Below are 12,255 nucleotides of genomic sequence, written 5' to 3' on the forward strand. Positions count from 1 at the left end.
TCAAAGCACATCTAATTATAACCCTTTTTAACACGCGCAATGCTACTCAACGCGACGTTAATACCGCTTGCTCGAAAAAATCCAGTTAATCACACTTCCTCGAGAGATTTCGTCGGAAGCCTATTTCTCGAGCGGGCTTATTTAATTTACAGGCGTTTAACGCACGACATCACTGGCTGGCTGGCGGAACGGTCGTCCCGCATAAGCAACGGCAAACGCTTCCGCGCAAACAGCCACGGAACAGTCGAATTAACAGGTATAATAATAGTTACATAAAACGGTGGCGGTGCGAGCAGCGAACTATGAAATTCCTGTAATCGAATAGTTCGTAGGACTCTAATAACTGTACGAGTCGAATCTCTCGTACAACCCCTATTTTGCCAGCGTCAATCAATACGCGGACGTAACATTCCATTTGGCATGCTGAAACGTTCCCTTTGCTTTCGCTAGATAGAACTCGCAATGATATTGATTTTCTGACCTGATACACGATCGGTTTTTCAAATCTTCGTCTCGCAAACTGATTTCGGCTTGACCTGGTCCGAACCAGTCAGTTAGAGGGTTAATTTCACATCTCATAAAATTGCTGCTACGATCCGCCATTACCTCAAACTAAAATTCGTTCCTTGGAAAACGAGCATCGGCTTCTCGTTACTGTTGCGTCCGCGGATAACTCCACTTTCCTCTATCGCGCACCTTCTTTTTCACATGCCAAGGAGAGAGCTTATAAGCGGGCAACGTTTGACTGGGACCCTACGATACAAACCGACCAGAAGCTTCTCCATCGATACATTCGATATATGCACCCACGCCGCCAATACATTTCAGCTCGATGCTTTCCAAACGCTGTTACCTTCCGAGATGTCGTTACATCATGAAATTTCGATAGCAGTTCGAGAAATCTACTGTACGAATCGATCCAGATCGAATCATCGATTCTACTACGTGCTACGAGATCTGTCACACGGTTTATCTCTGAAATACGAACGTGACCTTGCATTATTTTAGAGAATACGAATAACATTTTAATAGTTTTTATTTAAGTAGACAAATTTTAAAGAAAGAAGCAATACTACAATCTTATATCTGTTATATACGCACGACGGCTCGCGAAAGTATTTAAACACTTATGGAGACTTCTTCAGAACGACAAGACCATTTTTGTTAATTTCTTGTGCAACTTGTTAGATGTACGCTTCGCAGCATTCTGAAAACTTACCAAGCGTTGTCTACGTGTTACGTTTAAGGCGCAATAACGAAAGAGTCACATTATGCGCGATGTATGCGACGTCCAGTTTTATCTTATCGTCAGAGTAGTAAACCGATTTTTTGGAAGTGAGTGTTATTTTTCTCGCGAACGGTTTGCGCGGAACTATTTTACGTAGAAGGGGACCGCCGCGGTGCGCCCGAGGGAGTAATACTGACCTGACCCCACAAATATCTGAGAGTATGGGTATAAAATTTTCGTGGCCCGGAATAGGATTGTTATTTTAAAATGTACAGTCGGGAGCACGATTAAATTGAGAGACCGGCTGGAACAAAGTGCAACACTTTACCGGTGGATATTGAAACTTCAATAATGAATACTTTGCATTTTCATGTTTTTCATTTGCGTCGAAGAAAATTGAACGATGCTCCCGATTTATAACGAAAATCGAAATCCGCAGAAAATGCTCGATAATACGATCGCGTGAAATATCTGATACTATAGAAACCTTACATTTACACAACGATTACGTGTACTGAACTTTTGGTTTCTATGTTTTGTCGAATTTTCGAAATAGAGGCAATTATTCATCACCATATATTCCAGTTAATAGTATTTGATTTCAGAAATATTTCAAATATGATTGCTATAATCAAAACTCAAAAATTATCAATGGTAATAAACAGAGAGCCCCAGTATTTGGACACCGAACGAAACTCTTGTATTTAGTTTCTCTTTCCAAGTTACTTCCATATAGAAACTGGAAGCTTTTGATCACTGATACATAGTCATTAAAATTAGTCATCTGACACCTATGGTCTTCTCCTAATAAGCGTTAACAGCTAAACGTTACTTTGATTCTACAAATTTTGGAACTCTTATTAAGAGTCTCTTACGAACAGCGAAAAAAGAAGAAACGAATGGTTAAATAGAATATCGAAACTAACCCAAACCTAGTCCTACATGAACTCGAACAAATTTCATTATCATACATTAAAATCTAAATATTAAGCGTTAATATACAAATTTTTTCTTGAATATGATGCAAATATGTGGGTGTTTAAATAATTTGAGATCTTAATAGAATCATTAGGTTATATGGGAATATCTGAAGAAGAGAAAAGATGAGAATTGCTAGGTATGAAAGCGATAGATAGATCGTTGACCACGAGGTTAGCAAAGTATTGTTTCTGCAATCAAAGTAAGACGCTTTACGAGCGACCTGCATGGCTCACGGACCACTTTCCGTTTTAATTAAGATAAAGGTAATAATTCGAGCTACCGATACGAACCGGCTGGCGACAGTGGCCGGATTGTACGTAATATCGGGCTTCCGCGCAATCGGAAATTTACTGTTCATTTAAATTAAGATCTTCACACACGCCCTTTTCAAACGAAAGTATTTTCATTATTAATTCGTTATTTTCATCGGGCACGGCGGGTGTTTCGTAACTACCCTCGCATTTACGCCGGGCAGATCGACGAAAAAATCTACCGGCCATAAAGCTGCTGATTTTTATCTAAATTCGAACGTGCACGAAAGCTGGTTATACGCGTTGCTGCCAACGCTCGTCTCGGACTCGAGGAATCGTTTTCTGTTTATGAGCCGGTACGACCTGTAGAATTTCCACGTACCTACTCAAAGTGCAATTTTCGTCTCTGATTGAACTTTCAATCACGGCTTAACCGAAGGATTAAAATTTTTTACGAGTTAACAGTGAAACACGGTACGCGAATAACGAGAACACATTAATTCGCTTTACAGCTTGCCAGTGCTCGCTTCGAGTGTGCCAATGTTCAAAGCTTTTTAGCTTCATTACCGAATTCTGTGATACAACCTTTCCCTTTTTGTCAAAACGATATATCCGTGTCTGGGGAATAGAGGAAGTAGCGTGCTTCGTTTTTATCACTTTGCCACAATTATCCGCCATATGAAAGTTTCTTTAGAAAACTGTCTCTTCTTTAAGAACGCTCGTAAGAAATATCATAAAAGATTTTGTACGATTATAACTATATGTGTATATGATTCGATGATAAATAAGAGTGACTCTCACAATATTATTGTTACTGTATCATTTCTGTCTCTTTGTTAAACATAGTTCTTGTTTGACAATGTCCAGTGACAAAAACTTATCTATAATCTTGTCTAAAACGCAATAAAATTTGTCTTCAGGGTAGAAACTTATATTAGCATGGTACAATATAAAAAGGGTTTCTCGGATGAGGAATAAAGTCGATAACAGTGGAATAACACGAATACGAAACGCTCCAAACGTATGCTGTATCATATCGTTTAAATAAATTTTGAGATGAAAGTAACAGAGATGGAGAAGTTTTAACATGTTTCAGACAGTAGATTGAAATTTTTCAGAGGTAATCGTCCTCAAAACCAACGAATGAAACAATTTACCATGTTACGCTGAAAAGTCAAATTAATCCTCCACGAATTCACGTATATGTATAGTATAGTATAAAATGGACCAAGTATCTCGGGTGAAATTTAACGTAACGTTTTTACGTTTCAAGGGTTCTTAACACATTCTTATTCTCGTGAATACATTGTATTAATAAAGCATAAAATAATCTCTTGAAACTGTGCAATTTAAAAACTAATTCGAAACGTCTATACCATTTAGCGCAACGGAAGATCACTTTTCATTTTTAGATATGAAAATACGAACTTGAATACAAATTTTTTTTGTCGTATGCGTGTCTGTGAAACTCGATAAATTGAAACCGTTCAAAGGTGCATTATTGGAAAACGTAAGGCGTGTATGAAGACGAAAAGTTTTTTTTTAGAAGCGTCGGTAATTGTATAGATTAAAACCGACAGCTGTATTATGCTAGTACGGTGTGCAACTATGAAAGCTTTCATTCAGAAAATAAGTAGGTCGACAAGCGTATATCGAAAAAGTTTGTAGACATTTCATTTCCTGTCACCGACCAATAACGGTATTTGTTCTTCGTCTAGATCACCGTGAGCATTTTTTTTCAACGACTTTTCTGCGCCGTAGCACGATGTTGTCTCCGTACACACGTTCATAACATTAACAAGAAACATTAAAATATACTTGTAACACGTTTCTTGCACTACTCTCTATATTTCGAAGCGCGTTCAATACCATTTTCTCGCTTTGTGAGGTGAAAATAAAATCGATATATTATTACATTATTTCCCTTTGTAAAGAGAAGAGATGCGAGTTAGATTTTGAAACGATTTTGAAAATTCAGCATAGAGCTATTTTAGTACCTTGTAACGTGGAAAATGTATACAGAAATTAAATTAGAATATTTCCCTCTTTTTTCAATTCCCTACGTTGACGATGCTAAAGAATACACGATTTAACCTTTTTCTGCAAAACGAAAATAATATGTCAATTACTAACGTGCATTATATTAGAATCAAAGATGTCAGACTCGTGAGCTAAGCTCATTACGTAAAACTGTTTAATTACGACAGACAAACGGTAACGTTTACAAATGCTAGGGTGTGACATCTGAAAATGGACGAACATCATCTCTGGAGCATTGCGCGACTCGTCTCGACTACGGCACAGGGAGTCTAACTGGCGTGCATTAAAGTAAAAAGATTGATGACACGTCCCGATATATGTACACTCTTGCGAGACGTCAATGCAAAATCTTCCGTGACTCGCTAATGTTTTGTAACGGTTCTTGTTCTGGCACAAACGTTGATAGATCGTCCCGTTGACCAATGACGAGATCGAAGTACATAGACCGTCGTCCACGAGAAGAACGATCGGTGCGCGCCCACGAGATGCAGGAACGAAGAAGAAGGGAAAACGGGGAAAGGAAAGTTTCACTGCTTCGACAAATTTATTTTCTGCTCCTTTTCAAATTCGAACGGTTTTCCTGAAATTTTGTTAGAATGTCGATCGAGGTGTTGTTCCTTCGTAGGAAGCGACGAAACGACGCGTGAGAAAGTGTATTCAGAATTCTTTGTACAATTTTTATGTCTCTTGTAACCTCATTATTCCGAAGAATGAAACTTGAAGCAGTTTTGAAGTTTATGGGTATATACGTATACCTATGTAAAGTATGATGAGAATAGAATCGAAAGGAAAACGTACATTTTTTTAACAGGTACCTTGTCAAATCTATCTGTCAAATACACGATTGCAATACGTGTCCAGATTTTTTCAGATTTTACAAAGTCATAATTAACACAGTATTAATTGAATTTTGAAGAGTTTTGTATAGTGTATGTAATGTATCCATGAAAATTTTTTATAACGAGTATTCAAGTACCCTCGTGAATTTCTATATGAAATATTCACGCAAAAAATAATATATTTTTGAGGAATACAAGTAGATGTAATATACTTATAAGAAAAATAGAAATTATAATAGAAATTTTGTAGGAGTAAGTTTATTGATCTACTGGTAAAATTAACGAGGATTTTACTTCCCAAGAATTTAATTTCATACGCTTTTACTTACTGAGAATAGAAAACTCGAGAGTAATAAAGATTCAATTAAATGATTAGCAATTCGTTGTTTAATACTCGACCAATCAAATTGATTATTTCGTAACAAGAAATTAATAGCCATATATAGATGAAGAGAAAGGTTGAAGAATTATACAAAGAGCTTATAAAGAGCTAAATTGGATCATTGATAGAATATAAATGAGATGCATTGTTATTGGAAGATGACACAAGCGTGTTTAATTCTCCGCTAAGTTTCATTTATGCATGAAAATTTAGTCCGATTCAACATCTGCAGATGGAGTTAAATATTTGATATTATTATACCAACAAAGAATCTTGAATTATCTGTGTATAATTCCAATATAAAAAGATATTGGAGATATATATGTATATTAATATCCCAACGAGGTAATTCTTCAAAACCCTGCATACATTAACTTGTATCACATTGCATATTTACTCTTTTTATCTAAATAGGAGAAGTAACAAAAAAAGAAAAAAATACAAATTCAATAGGTTTCAATGTGAATTGGCTGAAAAAATAAATCACAATTATCTCGACGCAACGTTGGTCCTGGATCGGTTGAGCGATACTCGTAACAGCTTCGCTTTAAAACACACTCCGAAATTGGACAACAACGTACATAATACACGACCACCACGATATTATCCAAAGATTCCACCATACTCTATATCGAGGGTTGTACGATCGAAGCGTTCGTTGATAGATAGTTTAGTTGACCGACAACGAAGCGAAACTCGTCCGTTGTCCGCGGAGAAGAATGATCGGTGCACCGTCACGGGAGACAGTGGCAAAGAGGGAGGATAAAGAAAAAGAAGAAGGAGACGTGAAGGACGAGGCGAGGTTAACGGAAAGACGGGCAGTTGGGTACCTGCCTATTATTCACGCGCGAGATAGGTGCAACGGGTGGTGGGGGAGTTGATCTAGCTCGATCTAGAAGAGGCAGGAGTGAGGCCAGACTTAGGAAGGTAGGTTAGAGGTTCGTGGCGAATTCTTATAAATCAAAACAGACACGCTATCCCGTCTCGTAGGGTGTTTCCACCCTTTCCTGCGCCGGCACCTATGCCTTCTTACCTCTTTGCCTCGCGCGCCACTTGCCACCGAACAAAAGAGAGATGCCCATCGAGAGCAAGTAGGCGTACGAAAGAATCGAAGAAGAAAAGCCCAACTCTGAGGGGATTGGAAGAGAGTTAGCGTGGCTGATATTATCGCGTTTGCTCAGAATCGACGGTTAGCCGGTTTAACGTCAACGGTATCGTTAAAGGGAAGATGAGATTAATTTCTTCAGAAGGATGAGGGTAATTGGTGTTACGAAGCTTTCTATCGAGATACGTTCGAGAAATTTTGGTCAAATTTTGGACACTACGCTGCGAAAAGCAGCGTATTGTCCTAACACGTTATTCTAACATTTACATACCAATTAATTACAGCCAAGTAGGAACATTAAGTTTCGTGTTATTTAGAGTAATGCCTTTATATGAACAAAATTTGATACTATGAAAATTAAACGTACAGAACCTGATAACAACATTTTAAAACCACAAAATATCAATCTAAAAGGGAACACCACAATCAGTAGCCTTGTGTTACAATGTTAAATTGGTCTATATTGATATTCCTTATTTTTTATCTCGGTCTATTGTTGTACTTATCACTATTTTGTATGTAATAGTTCTTTTCTACAGGAAAGTATTACGTTACTGATATAAACTATGGTTATAGCGTTAAAAAGTATTACCACTCTAGTCATTACTATGACATGCTACTATCATTTACGAACACTAAGCGCATTTGAATATTGAATCTTTAATGTTATAGGTGTTGCTTCGAAACCCTATGGGTTCATCTCCCTACATCTTATATCCAACTTTTCTCTATCAAATACAAAATTGCTGCATAAACTTCAGACAAAGCGGTCATAACACGAAACGAAACCCGTTCTTTATCTCGGAATAACTTGCCTATCGTTTCCTTCCTGCTGCTATTTCCTTGATAATTACGACACAATGGTAAAATTCTGACGGTTGAAACGTAGCTAGCGACTGGGTTGGTTTTCGACGTAACATACTCTCGTTGGCGGAGCAGCTGCCATGGAAAATAGAAAACAGAAAGCGAAGAAAACTTACGGGGGTTCTGGACGTGCATAGGAGACGGAGGGTTGGTTCGCGTGACGACAACCGGAGGAGGCATCTTGGCGTGCAACGCGGCCAGGCACGAGTTCGCCACGTCGTAGATGAGATAGGCGCTGTAGTATCGGCCCGCACTGCCCATTTTCAATTTATTCTTACCCGGTACCACCGCCATTTTCGCGTCCAACGTAGCGCAACACAAACACACACATACACCTGTACACAAGGGGGATCGGCGCCGGTTTGCTTAGTTCAGCGATTACTACTTTTCTCGCTCGACGATGATCGACGCTGATTATCCAGTTTGACCTCCGGCGAGATTAGAACACCGGTCAGCCATCGCGATCCAAACTTTAGGTGTATATTCAGCAATATAACCGGCTCATCGCCTCCCCATGTTCAGCTAACGCCCGAGAAACGTGCATAACGCTGTTTACCGTTCGGCTCACCGTTCAGAACGCTCTTCCAACGTCGTCATACAACGAATGTGGAATATCAAGCGCGAAATTCTCGGAATAATCGCCTGTTTGTAATGTTACGATTATTGAAATCGTGAATGGCTTTTGTTGCTTGAAAATCGATTCGAATTACTATCTAGCACGGTAATGTACTCCCTGATACTCTGTTATCGTATCTCATGGCTTTATAAGCTTCTCTTATTCGATTTTCAAGTTCTTCTTTGTATTCGTGTATCGTTGCCTGATTCAACTAAATATTCCAAGAATAATAATTGGTAATTTTGAACTGAATACGAGATAAGAAATTAGTAATAATCATGTACACTCTTTATACTTGTTAATATTTATTCGATATATGTTCTTTAACGGAAATTATTCATTATAAAATATCATTACGGAGGTATGGTCATAAATTTTACGATAATAAATTTTACGAATAATTTTCAATAATATTTGATATTCTCTGGAAAAAGCGACGGAGATATAAAGATAATGGATGCTATTAAACCATCTTCGATAACACCGATAATACCCTGCATTTCGTCTTTCACAGCAACGCAGATATTCCTTACAGTTCAATTGAGATTGGTATACAATTCATTCAGAGAATAGAAGCACTCGTTAATCGAAACTTTCGCGACAGAGAGACATAAAAATCGAAAGCACTGTAAAACGATGCATTTCCATCATCAGTCGTAACTTTCAACACTTTCGCGAAGAACTTTCAGCGATAAATAACTTAAAGAAGGCTTGTTAAGCGATCACGATCGTTTTGTAAGTAGTTTCCGGTGTAGACGCATCCTTTCTCCAATAACCATTTCATCCATCTCAAACGAATTCATCGAAGAACCATGAAATTTAGAACGAAGAAAGAACGAAATCACTGCGCACACAATTATCGCCTATAACACGCGTCATGCATGTATTTTCCACGTTGCAACTAATTGAACATCGTAGAGTATCGCATACGATTCAGGCGACTTGTTAGCCGATCAATTTCCAAGCAGCCAGATCGTCTGGTGCCCGTAGATTGGCTCGAAAATCGCGCGTAACCTCGTTTCTGGCACGTACATTAGATGTTCGATCCTCGATCGACACAGAACGGACGCAGACGAGGCGCCACGCCGTTGCTCTGCAACAACAACGAAAATCACTCGACTCGATTATCCCCGGGGATCGAACTGGTATGACGCCTGTGTTTCACGTTGACGAGACGCTGGCACTGATTTCGATAGTGCTTCTCGGACACGGATCCACGATATACGACGACGACCGGCCAGATCGGTGGGCTGGGCAGCCGAACGGAAACGGTGCGGTTCCACGGACCGGAAGCCTGGACCGGAAGCGTCACGAGTCAACGGGCGCCTCACTGATTGCATGCCGCAAACTCGGATAGATAAAAACGATCGCTGACCGCTTACGTGGTCTCCATTTGATTACGCCGTCGTTGCTTTACGCTTGGATAGCTTTAGGGTTTTCGTACTTTAAACGGATTTCGTAGTTTGAGGAAATGAACTTAAAAGTCTCGAGAACGCACAGCGCTCTCCTTCTTCTTATATCGTAACGTTCTCGTACGATCGTGGCCGTACGCGAAAAGTTTCTATGAAATTGTCATGCTTCTATTTCTTTTTGTGAGCTTCTTTTATAGCTTACAAGTCATGCAAGAATTGTGTTTTTTTTTTTTTTTTAGTTTATCGGTGATAAGATTGACAGCAAGTATTTTTAGCTTTTAGTTAGGTTTGCTAACTTCATTACAATATCTTGACGTTCTGGATATTATGTGAATGACATTAAGCGCGTCGTAATAAATTTAGTAGCCATACTCGAGTCAGTGCGTTACGTTCGAATACAATTATCTTTTAAGATATTGAAAAGGAAAGAAACAAATGCTCTATGTAAATGTTTACTTCTTTTTGAGAGAAGGTACTTGAGAGAAAGCAATAGCTTTATTTGGTCGAACAGAATTGATATTGAAGTTCCTCCGAACGAATTTTAAAAAATGAATCGAAGTTAATACATGTTTCTTTTGTGAATTTAATATTTGTCATTATCGTTTGTTCAATTCAAAATTCATGTGATTTATTACGAAGAAAGTATTATAATTTGAATGACTTGTAGTATCTTGACTGTGACAGGAAGTGAACATTTCTCAGCAATGAATGTTTCAGAACGATGTAATTCAAAATTACCAGGAGAAATACGTTCTCCGGTGCAAAACGAATTCCGCAGTAATTTTTACTTGTATGCCATCAGTCTTGATCGCGTTTTCAGTAATTGGCAGTTTCATGTCCGCTAGCATTTCACACTGTTTCTCTCTATACGCCCTATTTCCGACGCGTTCCATATCCTTCTCTATATTATTGATCATTACCGGCAGAAATCATCATGCTGAGAAACAATGAACGTCACATGGTCATGCTCCAACTATTGACGCGTATAATTATCGCCGGAATCGATTACATGCCATTTTGAGCCGTGAATGGTGTGAACCATGAAAGGACTACGATACAGTATGTATCAAATTGAATGCGTCATTAAAAATGCAACAAGTAAGATGACATTTTTGCGCACATATTGCTAAACTGCAGCACTCTTCAGGGCCAATTTGTGCATTGATAGTTTATTGAAAAATGTTATCATGGATAGTTCGTCCTTTTTTATAATTGTGATAAAACTGAACTATACAACAATTATTAAAATATCCTTTCATTTACGTATTTATCGTTATGTTAATATGACTAGTAACTATTAGTAACTGTGAAATATATTTGTCAAAATCTTTAACACCTTTGATAGAATTACATTATATTTGAAGACCGTAGGGAAAAACATGATTGCAAATTTTAGTCAATGATCAATACCACATTTGATTGATTAAATATTTATGTTTGAATTCTATTCGCCATCTAGAAAGTATCAATTATTAAAATATTAAATATATCCGTGATTCTTTAGCAAATTTCATAAATTTATTATCTATTTATATCTTTGAATCTAACGAGTTATCCGTATCCCAACTTTCTTAGGCATCAAGTACATAAATAAATAAAGACATATATACATAAATAAAGAATACATAAAGATACACAAATAAAGAAATCGACAAAAATAAACTTCTCATGTTTTCCTTACACACTTTTTATAATCTAGCGCATATTTTTACTGTCCGTATAAATGAACAATAACGTGTATAGATACTTCTACTTTCTCTAAACATTTGTATAGATAAAATGAACTTCTTCTGAATGTTTCTTTATCCGAATCCACTATTTTTTATAATATCGAATGTATAATTCCTTTGCGTACTTTATTTTCTTAGTTATTTCATATTCTGTATTTCATATTCTGTGAATTCATTTCCACTAGCATTTCATTATAAACATACACATTTTTATTGCACCCGTCGTCCATCATTCCTTTTAAAGAATTCAAATTCCCGATGTTGTTCATTCTCATATTAATACGTCGCAATACGTTTGAATAGCGAACACATACGTTTTTCAACCAGGGAATTTGTGATACACGAATACAAAGATTCTATTAAAAAGTTCGATCCATCGGTTCCGAAAGAACGGTAAACGTAGCGTAAGAGAGCGGGGCGAAAGAAATTCACGAAGAAAACTACAATGCTTTTCACGTCAAATTGCAACGACATAAAAACCAACCGACAAACGAAGATTAATATTCCGGCGCGGAACGCTAACAGAAATGGGAAAGGCACCGCGTATTTTACATCTACAGCAAATAAAATCGACCTATAACTGCGGACTGGTCAATTTGTATCCTGTACAGTGTAATTACGATAGATATTCTAGTGATTTGTTGACTGGAACGTAGGTCTGTCTATTAATCGCGAGAGCGTGTTTGCTTTCGAAACCTCGTTGCTGCGCAATGATTTCTTGTCGATTGCCCTATAGCACGGTAATTAACCCATTAACACAGCGTTATTATACGCGAACATTTCACAGATTTTCCAAAGTGACGAGCG

General features: G+C 37.8%; 1 protein-coding gene across 9 annotated transcripts in view; it reads right to left on the reverse strand.

The window, feature by feature from the left end:
• LOC126919557 (nucleolysin TIAR-like) overlaps positions 1-12,255 on the reverse strand; it is a 583,207-nt gene that overhangs the window by 200,169 nt on the left and 370,783 nt on the right. Inside the window, exon 1 of one of the 9 annotated variants that reach the window (XR_007711697.1) lies at positions 7,807-10,966. The exons of the other annotated variants lie outside the window; for them this stretch is intronic. The gene's annotated coding sequence lies outside the window, so the exon portion shown is untranslated. Of the gene's footprint in view, positions 1-7,806; positions 10,967-12,255 lie in introns of those variants that run through there. 9 annotated transcript variants of the gene reach the window in all.

The sequence above is a fragment of the Bombus affinis genome, chromosome 8 (assembly GCF_024516045.1).
Source record: "Bombus affinis isolate iyBomAffi1 chromosome 8, iyBomAffi1.2, whole genome shotgun sequence".
Lineage (NCBI taxonomy): Eukaryota > Metazoa > Arthropoda > Insecta > Hymenoptera > Apidae > Bombus > Bombus affinis.